General features: G+C 44.3%; 1 protein-coding gene across 1 annotated transcript in view; it reads left to right on the top strand.

Moving 5' to 3' along the window:
- Positions 1-19,529, top strand: part of CFAP95 (cilia and flagella associated protein 95) — a 200,086-nt gene that overhangs the window by 50,073 nt on the left and 130,484 nt on the right. The gene's annotated exons all lie outside the window — the stretch shown is intronic.

The raw sequence follows: 19,529 nt of genomic DNA on the forward strand, positions 1-19,529 counted from the left end.
GTGGTACGTTTAATTCGCAATTATGAATATGCTTAAAAACATTTTTTGGGGTGAATTAAACGCTATCAGATCTTAATTTATAATCTATGTGACACCATATTTAAACGAGTAGATATCACATTATATCTCATGTCACTCATCGACATAAACAATGATCTGTACAGCAGTGTTTAGTCGTATACGGATACTTGATATCCAAGATTGTCTCATATAATCATGTACCGGAGATTCAAAGCCCCTTTATTAGCTAACTCACAATAAATCATTGATGTTCAAATAGGTGAATTGATGATATTTCACAAGACACTACGTGATGATTATTGAACATATGTATATACACAATGCCTTTGAAACTTTTTGTAATAAAGAGAGAAGACACAAGTATTCTCCCTACAGATGTATATGTCTATCACTCCTGAATATTACAAAAAGTGGTGCATCTCATCATTGACATTAAGCCCAAATTTCACAGTCCTAAGACGACATATCCATGATGCCTCCCGTTGGTAGGTGAAGTCTTTGATGGCCTTGAGGCTTCCTATCTGGAGGCAAGCAGGCACAAGCCCTTGGAGAACCATGGAAGCAGGATACAAAAAACAAAGACCAGTCCCTTCACTCCCAGGAACAGAAGCAGCAAGCAGCATGCCAGCACAACAAAGCAACAGGCAGAGTAACAGTCCCTCCTACAGCATCCAGCTCTTCTTCTTGGGTGAATGTTCTCAGTCCAGAAGTGTTCAGACTTTGGGGTGCCAGAGGTCCAATACTTTTACCCCTCTCTGCCGTTAAAGTAGGCAAACTTTAAAGGAAAGTCTTTGTAGTGCACAAGACCCTGCCTTTCCCTGACCTGGCTCCAGACACACTACGGGGGGAGGCAGCTTTTTGTGAGGTCAGGCACAGCCCTATTCATGTGTCAGTGACAACTGCTGCCACCACTCTAGCTCAGGAAGGCCCATCAGCCTGGTGATGGGCCATCACGACATGCAAGGCACACCTCAGCTTCCTTTCTGTGACTGCCTAGAGTGAATGCACAACAGCCCAATGGTCAGCCAACCCAGACATGCATTCTACAGACAGGCAGAGGCACAGGAATGGTTAAGCAAGATAATGCCTACTTTCTAAAAGTGGAAGTTTCAAACACACAATTTAAAAACCAGCTTCACCAAAAGATGTATTTTTACATTTTGAGTTCAGAGACCCCAGACTCCAAATCTCGATCTGCTCCCAATGGAAAATTACACATAAAATATATTTCAAGGCAATCCCCATGATACACTGTGGGAGATATAGTCCGGCAATAGTGAAAAACGAAATTAACAGTATTTCACTATTAGGACATGTAAAACACAACAGCACATGTCCTACCTTTCAAATACACTGCACCCTGTCCATGGAGCTATGTTGGGCTTACCTTAGGGGTGACTTACATATAGGAAAAGGGAAGGTTTGGGCCTGGCAAGCGGGTGCTTTTCCCAAGTCAAAGTGGCAGTTTAAAACTACACACACAGACACTGTAGTGGCAGTTCTGAGACATGTTTGCAGGGCTAATCATGTGGGTGGCACAATCATCACTGCAGGCCCACTAGTAGCCTTTGATTTGGAGGCCCTGGGCACACCAGTGCACTTTACTAGGGACCTACTAGTAAATCAGATATGCCAATTACGGATAAACCAATCACCAATACATTTTACACAGCGAGCACTTGTTCTTTTGCACTGGTCAGCAGTGGTAAAGTGCCCAGAGTCCTAAAACCAGCAACAACTAAGTCATCAAAATACAGGAGGAAGGCAAAAAGTTTGTGGATATCCCTGCTAAAGGGGCCAGGTCCAACACACCTTCTCAGTGCAGTCATCTGCTGTTTGTCATTATCATGGTGTATTATATATTCCTGTGGCCTATTTATTTATTTATTTAATTTATTTATTTGCTGGTTTGTATAGCGCTGGAATCGACTCCTGGTGGAGTATCTCTGCGCTTTTGGAGCCGGTCGAAACAGAGGTGTGAAAGAATGGGGCTAGATCTCATTTCTGAACAGTACAGTTTTCAAGTGTCTCCTGAAAGTGAGGTGTTCTTTACACTGTCTCAAAGACAGAGGGAGTTTGTTCCATAATGTGGGTCCTGTAATTGATAGTGCTTTGCTCCCATGTCTGGCTTTTTTTGCACGGGGGATCACTAAGAGAGGATTGTTGCTGGACCTGAGCAATCGAGTTGGAATATAGGGAACAAATTTGTTTAGAAGGTAGGCGGGCCCTTGTCCATTTAGACATTTATGAATCAGACAACATATTTTAAATTTAGTTCTCTGCCGGATTGAGAGCCAGTGCAGTTGCTCAAGGAGGGGCTTAGAAGCAGTTCTCGGGAGGACGTTGAGGACAAGGCGAGCTGCCGTGTTCTGAATGACCTGAAGCTTGGCCAATACGCCTTCGTTGGCAAAAAGCAACAGGCCATTACAATAGTCAATCCGACTTAAAACCAAAGCCTGAACAAGAATTCTCCTAAAGGAGTCAGGTAGTAGAGGGAAAAATTTACATAACAGGCTAATGGTATGGAAGCATATTCCTGAAATATAGTTAACATGCTGTTTGAGTGACAAATCTTGATCCAATCGGATCCCTAAATTCTTCATGACCTGTTTGGGTTTGGGAACTGTTCCCAGGTCGTGTCGCCACCAATCAGGGGTCCATAGTATTTTAGCTTCTCCAAACAGCATTACCTCAGTTTTGCTGACGTTGCACTGAAGATAATTGGAGGACATCCAATGTGCCACTGCCTTCATGCCTGAAGAGAAAGAGCTTCTTACATCAGCGGAGAGAGTCTTAAAGGGGAAGAGGAGCTGTGTATCATCAGCATATGATACTGGGATGAAACCATACATGCGCATCACTCTTGCCAGGGGTGCAACATAGATGTTACCTACCTACCTATTTTATCCCTCTCAACATATATAATTTCTGTATACTTTCTATAGTCTGTGTAACTCAACCGTACTAATGTTTCAGCATATGTTTCTCTGCTAGTGAGCAGGGAATCATTCTATGTGTTATCAGAGACTATCTTGTTTATCTGGTTCTTTTATGGTGTCCTCTACTTGTCTCAGTTCCCCCTGTAGTGTTGGCCTCACCTAATAGTGTTTTATGCAGATTCCCCTTGCCACCACATTAAAAACCTCCTGCAATGCTCCTCTTTAAATGCCTTTTTCAATGATTTGTCCCATCCAAAGTTTTTATGATTTCGTTCTCTCTTCTCTAGTAGCATGAATCTGCTTCAATATGGCTATGTGTATACCGCTATGTCTCAAGTATGCATTCACTTTGTATCACCTCTTAGAGATAGCTGCATCCTGTGATGATCAATTGTTAGTAAGAGTCCCTTCAGCTCCAGACACAGAAAGGAGGTAACAAGTAGGAAGTTTTGTTGGCCTGTGCTGTGCATGGTGTGTGTGTGCCCATTAATAGTGTTGAGACAGCCTTTTTTACCACTGGACCGGGTACATCTCCCCTACCAACTTACCTCAGCCTATTAACCTGATCTCAACTTTGACTCGAAATGGTCTTATAATCTTATTTTGCACTTTCCCTTTCCACGTCTTTTGGCAGTATTTTCCCACTTTGCCCACATCTACAATATTACCAATGAAGAGGATGCGCAGTGCTGTCCCTCTGCTCCCAGGTGTGATTAAAAGTTAAGAGGGAGAGATAAGCCAATGTTTACTATGAGTGCCTCCTCGCTTATCTATCCCTTCCCCATTTCGTCATCACACCACCTCATGGTGACTCAAGGAAGTACAATGGAACAGTTGCAGCACCCCTATAGGTGTTATGCTCACAGGCTTCGGGCCAGGATATCAGCGGTCAGTGGAGTCCCCACTGGCCCTCCATAGGTTATGTTGTATGTTATGTTATTGGCACTTGTATCGCGCACGGATATTCAAGAGTGTCCCGGCGCGGGGCCATCTGCGAAAGCAATGGAGCTGAGAGTAACTAAGCTTAACAAAAAAGCAAGGTCTTTAGCTGCTTCTTGAACAACTTGGGGTCTTGGGTGTTCTGCAGTTCAAAAGGGAGCGAATTCCAGACTTCTGCTGCCTTAAAGGATAAAGAGCTGCCCCCCATTCGGGTAAGGCAGAAGCGGGGGACCACTGCTAGATGCTGCACAGCTGAACGCAGGTGTCTTCGGGGGACGTAGAAGCCAAAGCGTCTCCTAAGGTAGGGTGACCCAGATCCATGCAGAGCTCCATGAGCAAGAATGAGGGCTTTAAACTGGACACGACGGGCCACAGGAAGCCAGTGTGGATCCCGAAGGTGTTGTTTCATACTTGATCTTCCTGGGATTCCGAACAGAACTCTAGCTGCAGCATTTTGTATTGTTTGCAGAGGTGCTGTCAGATAAGTGATGGATGCAAAGTCTGCATCCAGTGAACCTTTAGAGGATCGCCAGCAACATCTTTGTCAGTCTCCTGGATTAAGTTCCTTAGATTTTTCGACACAGCCACTTTGTCTGTTGCCACTTTCATATGTGATGGTCTAAGGACTTTCACTCGACAATTCTTCCTCTGACATTCTTTCCTCTGGTCCACGTTGCAAATGTCTATCTGTTCATCCTGCGCACTAAAGTTATCCTCAATTCAGTTGTTCACCACAGAGGCACCATGAAGAAATGTGATCTGCCATCAGCTATTATGTTCAGCTTTGCCAGGGACAGAAGCCTATATTTCGTTCCCATAGCTCTACACTGCAAAACAATTTGCTGTGTTTGTTCCAGCTCTTTGTGAATTGTTACGGAAAATGTGCACGGTTGAGTTACCATGTACAAAACGGGGCATGTTTTTTGCTTGAAGTAAATCGAGCTCTGTAATTCAATAATCATGCAAAAATTGGCCGTGGTCTAGCGGCGAGCCATGATAGAGGCACTGGTGCCCTTTGTGGCCTCTTAACTGCAAAGTATTTCAAAATGGCCTCTGCATACAGCACTTTCACAAACCAGTCTCCCAGAAAGTGTTCGGTCGAGGAGCCAACTCTTTTCTCAGGCGTTCCCCCTATGCACCAACGAACTCAAGGACTCCAAGAAGGCCTTCCGCACCCTCGAGAAGGCCTGGATCCTCGACAAGACCACCGACAACATGACCGCCCTCAAACTCGCCACCCGCAGACACCACCAGCTCATCCGCACCACTAAGAAGAAATCTCTGAAGGAACGACTGGACAAGAACACCCATGACAGCAAGGAGCTCTTCAACATCGTTAAGGAGTTCTCCAACCCCAGCACGGGCAACAACGACATCACTCCCTCGCAGGACCTCTGCGACTCCCTCGCCTCGTACTTCCACCGCAAGATCACCGACATCCACAACAGCTTCGGCGTTCCACCCCAGCACCCATCGGTCGAGCCTACACACCCCGCCGCCACCCTCCAGACATGGACCAAGGTGACCCCCGAAGACATGACACGCATGATGAACACCATCCACTCCGGATCTCCGACCGACCCGTGCCCCCACCATGTCTTCAACAAGGCCGCCTCTACCATCGCACCCCACCTCCGAGACATCATCAACACCTCCCTCGACACAGCAACCTTCCCGGAGAGCTGGAAACACGCCGAGCTCAGCGCACTGCTGAAGAAACCTACAGCGGACCCGACCGACCTCAAGAACTTCCGCCCCATCTCGCTCCTTCCCTTCCCTGCCAAGGTCTTCGAGAAGATCGTCAACAAGCAACTGGCCGCCTTCCTCGAGACGAACGGATCTCTCGACCCATCGCAGTCCGGATTCAGAGCCAACCACAGCACCGAGACCGCCCTCATCGCTGCCACCGACGACATCCGAGCCCTGCTCGACAACGGTGAAACAGCGGCACTCATCCTCCTAGACCTCTCCGCAGCATTTGACACTGTCTGCCACCGCACCCTAGTCCAACGCCTCAGTGACACCGGCATCCAAGGGATGGCCCTGAAATGGATCATCTCCTACCTCTCCGGCAGAACACAGAGAGTACGCCTCCCTCCGTTCCGCTCTGCGGCCACCGAAGTCATCTGCGGCGTCCCGCAAGGATCATCGCTCAGCCCCACTCTCTTCAACATCTACATGAAACCCCTCGCTGCCATCGCACACCAACACAACCTCAACATCATTTCCTACGCCGATGACACCCAGCTGATTCTCTCCCTCACCAGAGACCCCGACACCGCCAAAGCCAGCCTACACGAAGGGATGAAAGACGTCGCCGAATGGATGAACATCAGCCGCCTGAAGTTGAACACGGACAAGACAGAAGTCCTCATCCTGGGACCGTCGCCCTCCGCATGGAACGACTCCTGGTGGCCCCCGGCCCTAGGCACCGCACCCAAACCACGCACGCAACTTGGGCGTCATCCTGGACTCCTCCCTATCGATGACCAGACAAGTCAACGCCGTATCCTCAGCCTGCTTCCACAACCTTCGCATGCTCCGTAAGATCTTCCGTTGGATCCCGACCGAGACCAGGAAGACGGTCACCCAGGCCCTCGTCACCAGCAGACTTGACTACGGAAACACCCTCTACGCCGGTACAACAGCCAAGCTTCAGAAAAGACTTCAACGTATCCAGAACGCCTCCGCCCGACTCATCCTGGACGTCCCCCGACGCAGCCACATCTCGAGCCACCTGAGAGACCTGCACTGGCTCCCCGTCAACAAGAGGATCACGTTCAGACTCCTCACCCACGCACACAAATCCCTCCACGACCTTGGCCCAAGATACCTCAATGACCGCCTGACCTACACGCCCACCCGCCAGCTACGATCCGCAAACCTCGCCCTCGCCGTCGTCCCTCGCATCCAGAGAACCACCGCCGGAGGAAGATCCTTCTCCTACCTGGTGGCTAAGACATGGAACTCCCTGCCCGTCCACCTGCGACTGACCCGGGACCACCTCGCCTTCAGGAGACAGCTCAAGACCTGGCTGTTTGAGCAGTAGCAGACCCCCTTCCCCATGCGCCTTGAGACCCATCCGGGTGAGTAGTGCGCAATATAAATTTCATGATTGATTGATGCAGACATTGTTCCTCCTTCATCACTTCTCCACATCCTTTGCTGTGTATTGCTGGAATCAGGTCCTGATCTTGTGGATGTATGTGAGCAAGTTGAGGGGCTACTTTGGCTTTTTTTACATTCTCCTTTTGCTGGCCTACCTGACAGTTTAAGTTTGTCCACCTTCAGTGGATTGACTTCAGTTGCAACTGAGGCCAAATTTTTTGTTTCATCGTGGTTCTTGATTCCTGTACAGCCAGGATGATATGAACAATGAATCATCAGCTGATTGTAACCGTCCAAGCCCTCAGCTCTGAAAGGAGATTTAAGACGTAGTTAATCCAGTCTTCAATTACTCTGCTGGGTCCACCTGCTTGCAACCCTAGTGAATATGGGTGTCCTATGGAGTAGCATTGAACCTACCCGTCTCATCTTCTAACACCTCAAGGTGGGTCAGTTCCCTTGTGATGCAGCAGAGCACACTTGTGCTGGTGAACCCCTCTTCACATGTTCCATGGTCCCCTCCTTGAAGGATGCTTGGGCCCTCGTTAGCAGTTCAGGGCTAATTCCGCCCCCTGTGTAAACACGTGTTTACCCAGCTATCAGATTTACGAGTTGTGTGTTAACTATTCCACCCTCACATTTTTCCTCTGATAAATTCCAACAGGTCAAACCTGCAGAAATCTATTGGGGAGAAAAACCTGGAAAAAAGGCAAAACATGAGGAATTCGGCATGCTAAAAACTGATTCCGCAAGCTATCCTTTATTTTCTTGGTGAAAACGCATAATAGGGTAAATTTACCTAATTTGGTAAATGCACAGGGCTTTAATTGGGCCAGGTCCTTCCGGTGCTCAGCACCGGCAGTTCTAAAAAGCAGGTGCTGAAACATTTTTGCCCTCACACCTCGGAGAAAAAAATAACAACTCTGCAGCAGTACCACCCTTCACTTGGATGCAACTTCAAAGAGACTGGTTATATTTCTTTCACAGTCTCATCATTTTAGAACTGCAGCATTTTCAATATTCTAGTTTGACCTACTCTGCCATCCTATGCGCAAGCAACAGCCCTGAACGAGGCTCAGGGACTAAACCCTCGTGACTGCTCTCTGTCCCCAGGGATCCATTCCACGTTTTGCGTTTTGCGAGGAGCAGAGGAGGAGCACAGAGTTAAGAGCGGTTGTGAGCAGGCAGGCCTGCCATGAACGTTGTAACGCCGTGGAAGCCGCCGCCGAGCCGCAACCACCGCAACCACTGCAACCACCGAGACAGGAGGCGGGAGACGGGGACTGAACCCCCCCCCTCGCCAGTGGCAGCGGCAGAGGCACCTGGCACCTGATCCTCAGTACAGAGCGGTGCTTAAGGCAGTAGGAACAGCGGTGCGTAACGCGGTAGGAACCGCATATTGGTAAAGAATAAACGTGGCGCTTACCGGCGTATATTGGAAAAGCTGCCCTAACGCTGTTAAAGCTCTTGTCTTGACTGACTCAACTCCCATTTACTCCCATTGACTCCCTTTGACTCCCTTTGGCTCGCACTGGCTCCAATTGCACCTGTGGGGGGTTTGGCTCTGCAGGCAAGTGTGCAGAGTGTGCTGTAGAAAAGCAGCAAACAACGCTGCTGAAAGCCATCGCACACCGCACCACTCACCGCACACCGCATACAAGCAAGTCCTGTTTCCCGTCTGTGGGACTGCTGGACTGCTGGACTGCCGGACTGCTCCCTTCCGCCTACTGCCACCTCCACGCTTACTTGTTGCCGTTGCTTCTGCTGTCCCGGTCTCCTGCTCTTGCTCTCGGCAGCGGACCGGTGGGACATGGGTGGCAGCTGTAGTAGTTTGGAGCAAAAGTCCCTCCTGGCGGCAGAGGCTGTGGCAGTGGTAGCGGCTGTGTTTGGAATTTGGAGCCAGCCAGCCTGCCCGCCGTGTGGGGTTTGCAGCAGTGTGCGTGTGTCTCCCTGTGGCTTGTGACTCGTGGCTTGTGGCCTTGTGCGGTAAGATTCGCCTCAGGTGCCGTGGGAGCTGTCAAATAGCCGCTTAAAAAGCCGTGAGCCGCGGAGGCAATAAGATGATCAAAATAACAACGCACCTTGTTTTGCCATACTGGAATATCCGCTGTTTGGCCTCAGCCAAAGTAGGGAATAAACCAATTGTGAGCTCCCCGTGCGATCATCCAGGTGGACAGTGTGTCAAATAGTCTGAGCACCCTTGCTGGTGGGGGATTCAGGGGTTATCCATTGCCTGCTGAGCCTGTTCCCCCTACACACTGCCAGATTGGCAAGTTGGCAAGTTGAACTAGTGGAATCATTTTTTGGTAAGTGCAGATCCATCAGGGGTTTGCGTGAGCAACCAAGGATTATGAGATCAGGAAAAACTCGACATACACCACAGAGGAAACCAAAAAAGAGAGTGCCAAAAACAGATTTAAATTCTACCTCAAACATTAAGAGAAGGAAAGAAAATTCATCATCACAAAAGAAAAAGTTGGTTTCGGTTTTAACACCAAAAAGTGCCTTTTTTAATTTTGAAGGAAAAAACGAGAACCAGAGATTCCATTTTCTAAAGGATCCAATGGCCGCAATGTATGCCACAGATGGGACCCAAAGCTTGCCAAGTCCAATAACACCAAAAACACAGGACAAAAGAAGTCTACAGTCATCTGGATGCCTAAGTACCAACATTAAATTAATACAACCCAGTTCTGTAAGAGAAATATCCTCACTTATAAGGATGACAAACCATGAAACAAATAAAAGTGAGGATGATATAATCAAGGCAAACCAAGATGCCAAAAGTGAGGCGGCCAGAGATGATGTGCCCCCAAATAAAGGGTTGATAACTACTACAGCGCAGGTGTATCTGCCCAAGACCCAGCCTAAGGACCTGCTCTGTCAAAATAAAGAAGGGAAACATGGAGAATATCAAAAAGGAAAAAGGAGACCCCGGTGTAGCTAGAGACAAAGAAAATGACCAAGTACAAATCGATGAATGGATCAGTTCTTTCTCTATATCAGATGATGCTGACCTCATTCAAGCACTGGACTTGAATACCCAACCAAATGAGGATGCACACATTCAAGATCCAGGAAGGAGTCCAGTCATAGGCACAACTCCGGATCAACAAGTTAGGGAGGAAGGAGGGGCAGCCTCCACCCCAATAAAACATTTAGTGTGCACGGACCAGCAGGAGGGGAAAAATGTCACGCTAAACACTAGCCCTATGGGAAGTCAACCATCCCGGTCACCCCCAATTACAATCTCTTCAGTGAGTGGAACTGATTAAATTTCAGAATTCCTGTCGCAATCCTCCCACTCAGTAAAATGGAGTGATACTTTATTAAGATCTTTACAGCGAGCCATAGATGTTTTAAACTTTCTATCAGATAAACTTGATGTTCAGATCGATCTAATGAACTTAATTGCTACTTATATCGCAGGTATTAACACCAAACTCGACACACTATCTGTATTGATTACTAAGGACAATCAAAGTAAGGTTCCCAGCAGCGGATACCTATTAAATTCAAATTGTGGATGTAGCCAGATAATAGATAAATTGGCATCCCTTCCAGAAATATTAACAGAAATCCTACATGTCGTTAAGCCAACAGAAAATAAGGTTGACAAGGAACACCCTGCCATTACCGAAAGAAAAGATGTGATGAATGACAAAAGCAGGAGCAGAAGTAATGACACCTTGCCCCCAACATGACGGCAGTGTTACAAAAAATAAAACCAAGGAATCAAATCGATCAGGGGATGCTCAAACCGCCCAGGAATTAACTCCTACACCTAGTCTATCAAATGGTGGATTAACAAAAAGACAACGAAAAAGAGCTCGTAAGGCCAGGCTTAATGTGAGTAAGCAAACTGGTCAAGAAAAGAAGCAAATTTATCCAATTTTTTCACAATTGTACAGCCATAAAACCAACCAGCATAGCAATAAAGGCCCACCTGGGGTCTCATGTGGATCTACGTTTCATTTGCAAGATCCAATTGTAAGTTTTAATAAATCCCTTCAAAGTGACTCATCTTTATGTACACAAAAAAGCAATATACACTTACATGAAGGTGTCAAACAAATAAAATGTGACAAAGAGTGTATAACAACCGTAAAAAAACAGGACATTCCAGTCAATTCTAAAGCTTCCGTGAGAGACAACACTTTGGAACAAAATCAAGGAAAAATCAAAGATCCACCAAAAGAAGGATACAAACAAAAAATTGCCAATGAGGACATCGTTTTCCTAAAGACACGGTTTGATGACAAAACCGTAACCAACAGACAAGATGGCGTAAATGGAACCTCATTAAATTCACAAATTATACCTTCAAATTGTGAAGGAATTTCAAATGAACATAGTATGGTAAGCTCTCAAGATAGAGTACAAGAAGATCGACACAAAACTAAATCGGACAGGCGGTTATTAGAATATTTAAAAAAATCTCCAGGTACTTTGAGTGAATTTACGGGAAATAAAAATTGGAACAAATTAAAAATTTCTCTAGATAAACAGGGACGGGTCTGCGAGTTTCCAATAGTTCAATCTAACTTAAAAGATCTTATAAGCATGGAAGTACATCAAAAAGCTGACACAACATTAAGTACATGAATAAGTGATGGACAAGTGAATGTATTACAGCAGGAAAGGGAGATCTCTGACAACATAGTACAAATCAGAAGTAAAGTCTATAACACACAGATAGAACAGAACAGTTCCCCCAAACAGGTATTTGACAAAGAGAACCAGAAGAGTCATCTAATAAACTGATCTTTGAGCCAGACTATCAAACAAAGGGCAGATTGGACTCCTTAAACAGGGGAAATCTAATGAGATTATTTAAGGAGATACCAAAGCTGCGTAATATCACTACAGCAGATCTCTTGACAGTAGAATTTTTGCAAACGAAAAAAATATCAGAAAAAGTGGTTACTCTGACAACCTGGTCCTCAAAGGAAATAACAGCTCAGATTTTCTCAGAAAGAGTAAATTTTGATGCATGCGGTATTTCTCTATCTTACCCAAAAAATACAGAATACCCGTACCCACTTTTATCAGATATAGTGACCCCGATTACATCTGGAAAGGAGATTCGTCCAAAAACTTGCTTAAGGGGGGCTCGGAGTACCACTTCTAAAAACTCAAATTCGGCAAATAACACACCGGAGATAACAAATCAGAATCGAGCTTGTTTAAACCAACTGCCAGAAGAAGTTCACGATTGGTCATGGGGGCCCCATTTCTTGAGCCATAAACGATCCTGATGAATCTAACGATCCACAAAGGCTACAGCCTTTAGTGATATATCCAGGCATGGCCAAGGATTACAAAATTAGAATCTGTTCATGGAACATCCACGGGTTCAATGAAATGGGCCAAGATCCTGAGACGCAAGCCTTCTTACACAATTTTGGCATCCTCATGTTACAAGAAACCTGGAACTTGATTCCTAAACCCATTAATGGATATGCAGAATTTCATGTTTTGGCAGAGCAAATTTATAAATATGGGCACCCAAGGGGTGGGCTGTCCATTTATGTAACAGAAAAATTAGTTTGGCAAACAGAAGAACTTGACACTTGTGAAAACTGGATACAGGTTGTGAAATTGGAATGCAACAACTCTGGAAATAAAATGCCCTGGCAGCTGCTGATTTCAAACATATATATCCACCCTAACAAAAAGTCGAAAAAGGAAAAACTGGTATGCTTGATTAATCTAATCAAGGTTTTGCAGAAAAGCCATCAAAATTGTGAGATGATAATTACAGGAGACTTTAATTCCAACCTAATAGGGAGCAAGTCAAACAAGAGAATGCGTCAAAAGGAGTTGAAGGCTAACGAGCTGAAAAACTATTTGGCCACCTTGGGATTATACATTCTGAACGGTAAAATAAAGGGAGATCAGCCGGCCAGGATCACCTTTCTAAGTGGGAAGAAACAATCAACCATTGACTATACTATAGTCAGCAATGAACTTCACATCACAGTTGATTCATTTTATATACAATCCCGCCGGAAAGTGACCATTTGCCACAAGTTTTGACCATCAATGCAAAGCAGTTTGAGAAAGAGAAAATAACTGCACTGACTGAAATCCCAGTAACATACAATCTGAAGAAATTAAAATGGCGCGGTACGAACGTCTCACAAATAATGGTTGCTGTGCATAAATACATAAACTATGGCGGGCCACACTAGAAGACTTTTGGGAACAATTGGGAAATTTTCTTCTTGATAAATTTCCGGTTCTCCCGGGACGTCGAGGTCCACAAAGTAGAATTTATGAACTATGGTTTAACATACAGTTGCGTAACCAAAAGAGGGAAATTACAAGGGAATCGAGAAAAGCTGTTATGGCTGTAAGATCTGGAAATCCAGTAACGAACAACAATATTAGTGACATGAGGAAGAATTTTAGGGAGAGGTGTAGAGTGGCAAAAAAGGAACGTATGGAAAAGCTCTGGGAAAAATTACTCTGGGCCAGCAAACTGTTGTGAATTCTGGGGCATAATAAACAAGTTAACTAAGGGAACAGGAATGTCTCAAAAAGCTGGAATAAGTGAGAAGATATGGGGACAACATATACAAAATGTATACAATAATAGTAACCACAAAATGTTAATGAATTTGGAACCTGGGCAGGACATCCTGCAGGTGGATAAGCATACAAATATTGACATCAACCCCACTTCCTGGAAAATAGCACAACGTGAAGAAATCTTACTCCACCACGATAATGTTCAGATTGAAGACATATCACAGGACCAAATCATAATGACTTAACCACCTTAATTGACAACAACCAACTCAAAGAAGTAATAAAAAAATTGTAAACAGAGGGAGCTGCAGGGCCTAACGGGCTTCCAAATGCAATCTTCAAACACGATGCGGAATTTTGGACAAATTTTCTTACTCCGCTCTTTAATTATTTGTATTCTCAAAACAAGATCATGAATTCTTGGAGAGGGAGCATATTTCATCTTATATATAAAAATGGTAATCGCAATGAGCCTAGTAATTACAGGCTCATAGCCCTGATGGATGTTAATGCAAAACTTTATGCTTCCTGTTTATTACTACACCTACAGGAATGGATGGAGGAGAAAGGTATAATTCCCAAATATCAAACCGGTTTTAGGCAAGGAATGGGTACAAGCACAAACTTGGCAGCCATAGCACTCCTTACGGAAAAGGCAATCTTACAGAAATCAGGTCTATTTGTATGTTATATTGACTTAAAATTGGCTTTCGACAGAGTCCCACGTGAACGACTATGGACAAAATTGAAAGGATGGGGTATACCGCAGCAACTAATTAACTCCATAGTAGCCCTCCATAATGAAACCTAGGCCCGGGTGAAGCTGGGAGATGGTAGCATAGCATCATCTAAGATTGATATAAAAAATGGCCTGAAACAGGGGTGTGTTTTGGCCCCAAGCCTTTTTAACTTGTACCTTGCAGACATGAACAACCATTTGTCAAAAGTAAATGGCCATCCCCCGAAATTGGCAGAGGACCACATACAATATCTGCAATACGCAGACGACATAGTGGTCCTAAGCCAAACCCCTATTGGCTTACAAAGAGTAATTGACCACCTGACTAACTACTTCGACCGTCAGGGGCTGGAGATAAACAGGAAAAAAACAAAGGTGGTGCGTTTAGTAGGCCCTAGACCCAAAAAATTCAAGTGGTTCACCAAGGGTAAAGAAATAGAGGAAGTTGGCACTTACAAGTATTTGGGCATCAATTTAGGACGATGCATGTCCTTTACGGTTCAGAAAAGTGCAATAAGAGCAAAGGCACAAACCTTAATTTTCGCATATAAACAGCTACAAACAAAATTGAGTTGCCCGTCTTATAGTCATCTTTTAAAAACAATGGCAGCACAATTACTCCCAGCTCTGGCTTACGGATTGGAAATATGGCATGGTCGGGAATTTGGAATTTTAAACAATTTACAGACAAAAGTGTATAAAGCTGTTTTTAAGCTCCCTAGAGAAGTGTCACCAGCACAGATTTGCCTGGAATTTGGACTTCAAAACCAGAAATTACAGAGGCAATCTGTTTTTGTGAAATTGTGTTGGAAACTTCGCTCTTCGGAACCCAGTACCCTGAACAATCTATGCTGGACAGAAATAAGGGCCCAGTTTGATAAAAAAAAAAAACATATTCATGGGGTGAACACCTAAGAACAGCTCTGGTGGAATTGGACATTCAAGAGGCATGGGGCGGTAAGATGGAGAGGGTGGCGTTTAACAGAGTTTTCAATGGCGCTGCAAAAATATTATCTTTCCTAGACGACAAAAATTTAGTGGCAAAAAGACGTCATTCTTGGACAGTGATAAATTCTTATGTAAAACTAAAACCGCAAGACTATCTAGCAGCTCACTTCAGATTGTTTCTTTAAAAGAAGTATATGCTGTATTGGTTTGGAGTACACGAAACCAAGGATTTGCAACCAAGTTGGAAAGGGAAATATCATAACGCAACTTGTAGACTATGTGGATATCATAAGGAGTCCCTATGCCAAGTGATGTGTGTCTGTCCTACAGTCAGTGAAGCGAGAAGAACGCTTATAAAAGCCAATTTTAAAAGAGCTTAATATTCGTACTTGTAAGCAGACTTTTACCCGCTGGGCGGGGGGATCATCAAACATTTTAATTTGTCGGGGTGTAAAGTTTTTTAACTTGATTGACACACTCTTAAAAAAAGCGGACATTGAACCTGGGAATATGGTTACTAATGAGTTGGAACATTTTGTACAGATCTAGACTTAATGATGCACTTTACCGTGAACTTGTGAACATGGTTATTAATGAGTAGGAACATTTTTGTACACATCCAGATATAATGATGTATTTTATCGTGAAATTGTTTTTTAACGTACATTGTAATAATTGTAAGTGTTATTTTTTATGGTTGTAAAAAAATAAATAAAGAATGTCTTCTTCTTATTCTATACAAGGAAGCCCTAGTTGTTGCTTTTTTTTAAATCTTATGCAACTAACATGACAAAGCCAATAGTCCTGGCTTATTGTAGGTGCAATGTTACTTCTTGTATTATATACCTGGATGCAATGACAGAAGCAGCAAAATACCAGTCAGGCGCACACACTGATAAGCACAGATTTTTCGTTTATGTGTTTTTCAGCCTCGCTCTTAATTACAGCGGCCACGCCCCATTGAGAGACCCCCTAGTTTTTTGTATCCATCTTAAAGCCCCGTAAATGCATTATCCTGGGGAAATGGTTACCACTTCTGGCAAATACTCCATTTTATGCCAACAACCTTGTAATCAGGGCCTTTGATGCGCCTAGTCACCATGTATCCTTCAGAAACTCCCTGCAGTTTAATTGGGCACTAGGCCTCTTTTTCAGCATGTTTGATGTTTTTCCTGTTCCACCAGGATCTGTCACCTCATCTGTGGGCACACGAGTGGCAGAGCATGGGCTCCTTTAGCAGAAATCGCCCCACTCCCCCAACAGTTTTCTATTCAGGTGCTCATGTGTCCTTACACTAAATTATTCAAATTACCCTTCCAGTGTGGCGGGAGGGGGGCCTTGATGTCCGTTCTTTGCCTGCGTGCGTCAGCACACACCGCACGCCGCAGCCCGCAGCTGGCAGGCTGAATGTGTCACGAGGGGCTATACCTTGCCTAGCTCCTCAGAGGCATAGGTTGGCACACCCCCACCACACCCCCTGTGATTCAGCCCTTCTTATCCGTCATCACTGGCACAATTCCCTGAGCCGCATCCTCAATTAGGTTCCTCTTCTGGCATTGTGCTGCAGGTTAAAGCATCCTCGAGCTGTGACATCGCCTACCAGCAAGATGGCCGTCCACCCTCTTGGGTCAGAGACCGCCAAGGTTCTGAGCAGAGTTCTCTGTTGCCGCAGTCTCCAGGTGCCATTCGCTTTACAGCGCTGCAGGCTCATGTCTGGACCCTGTGCCCGGTGGTGAGAGCGCATTAGCATGTAGGTTTTTGTTGAAGAATGTCGGCCTTCACGGGCTCTGAGAACAAGTGTGACCTAACAACATGATAGCCCAGCCAGGCCTCCCCACCTTCAACACAGCAGCGATAAATGCAAGACTGCGCATTGCCTTGTGCTACTAAAAAATAACTCGTCCTGTGTCATGCTCCTTATTATGGTTTTCACCTCAGCTGTAGGCCGAATCAAAAATGTCATGCAATGTAAATAAAGGTGCGCATATTTCGTATAATGTTGGTGTACTGCGAGGTTTTCTTCACCATTGAAACTCTGTTTTCCTAAAGCAAAAACCTTAAAAAGAAGAGAAGCCTCATCACCGGCTCACACTGGGTACATTTACACTCCTACCCTCATTCCATAATTTTATCTTTTGAGTTTTTTGGGCTTTGAGGTTGCATAAAACGCAATATGCTCACGCTGTATCAGATGTTTCCTGCTTCTTTACCCCGTATAGATGGTCTTTGACATCAACCCTTATCCCCCAATTATCTGTCCGCATGGTAGAAAATAATGTTTATGTTCAACAGCCGCTTCCTGAGTCAAGAGCAGTTTGACGTGTGTCACCATGACTATTGACTGGCTGTGGCACATACTAAAGTGTTCTATGAACACATTGAAACCAGGAATGTTCAAGAGTAAGGAAGGTGCGCTCGATGCGGAGTCAATCAATCAGGTCAAATTTGTTCCAAAATTACTTCTTTTATTACGTTAGTCATAAAACCTGGCACACAGCCAACGCGTTTCGTTCCCAGTTGCCAGAGGGAACTTCGTCAGGGCTCAGAGATATCCAGCTAAATAGTGTACAGTATATAGTGCGTAATGAGAAGGTATACAATTCCAAAACGCGATAACTTTCAAATCCGAAGTGGGCAAATATTGTGAGATCTCAGATCAAAAAAGCATACGATTCCTAGTTTCGTATATATAAACAAAACCCACGAGTCCAAGGGTGACTCCTTCTCCAAAGAGCTTCATAATAAATGGTTCATGATGTGTGGCTTTTACGGAGCGAAAGGTACAAGACACGGCATGATAACCGGCATATCTCAGCCGGTCAGCCGTTTGCCTTTTTGCTGTTAAACATTGAAACCAGGGTCTGATTGGGATCACAATCCAGCCCGGGCACCCACAGTGGCCCACATTCCCGGATCACACCCGTTTATGAAACCGCATTTGGCTAGTCTCATTGGGCTCATTTTTAGAGGAATGTTGGATAAAGTACATATTTTAAAGCTCATACAGCCAGAAACATTGGTGAAAACTAGAAGCACTACATTTTGACTGGGCGAGTGAGGTGAAATATAGTGGCCCAAAGGACACAACTCCTGACGTGGCTATGTTTGACACCTGGCCATATTTTTTAACCAGCATTACCAATATTTTCGTGTCCTGGCCGGTAGGATCATGATGAAAATCACCTAAAGCCCGTATTTTGTCCTCTGATCAATATGTACTTCAAACAATAAACATTAGGTGACCGCAGTTTCAATGTGGTCTAAAGCTGCTGACAGAATGTGACAGAAACTAAACCAAGGCAGAAAAGCCATGTTTAGAAAGAATACGGACGTTTTTATAATTGTGTTAAGAATCCTCTTTTATTATTATTCCAGCCTTTGCAGACTCTTCAAACATGAGCAAACAGAATGTTATTTTTTATTGTAGTTTTAGCGTGAACTCAGCCCAAGGGCAGCACTTATATGAGCAACAGTCACATTACAGAAAATCAAATTCATTTTTATTTTAGGCCTTGGGCAATTAAGTCATTTGCCCAGAATCACAGGATGTTGAGCTGAGGCTGGCACTTGAACTTATTTCTATAGTTCCAAATTCGGCAGCTCTGACACTATCATTACATCCTCTCCATTTTCCTCGCTGGGAAAGATGCCTCACAGCAAAGCCTACGCAAGCATACGTTGCATAATAATCCACATATTTCAGAAACTTGCTTTGCAACCCAGAGAAGATATGCCGTAGAGAGAATTCATAAACTTATTTGGGATTTACTAATCAACTGACTGACTTAGATAACTAAATAATATTTTGAGCAAGAACATGTAGGGCAGAATAAAATAGAGGGACGGGAGAGGCTCTAAATACAGAACATATGTGTTATGCTTACATGTATTTAGACATCTCTTCATTAGGCAAGAAAGGCACATAGCCAGTGATTCCATAGACCACCCCCAACACTACTAGATCAATGTTGGTTGTTTATTTAATGCCTATTTAAATATGTGTTACCATATTCACTAATTTAAATACATCTAACTATGCAAATATATTTTAAGGCTCACCATCATTGTCCTAATACTTCATTGATGTTTGTCTGATAAAAGAAAGTGCAATTTGAGATACCTGTAGCATGAATGTAAGAGTTATTTTTCAGTTCTCCAAACAGATGGTGAAATATAATTTGGAATGGATAAATAAAAATAAAAAATAATAAAAATAGAAATAAAACCAAAGTTTGGGCAACAAAGACGCGGAAAATAGTTATCTTATCTGATGCAAAAATGAATATAATGTAAGAATTTGAAAC

The sequence above is a fragment of the Triturus cristatus genome, chromosome 2_1 (assembly GCF_964204655.1).
Source record: "Triturus cristatus chromosome 2_1, aTriCri1.1, whole genome shotgun sequence".
NCBI classification, from domain to species: domain Eukaryota; kingdom Metazoa; phylum Chordata; class Amphibia; order Caudata; family Salamandridae; genus Triturus; species Triturus cristatus.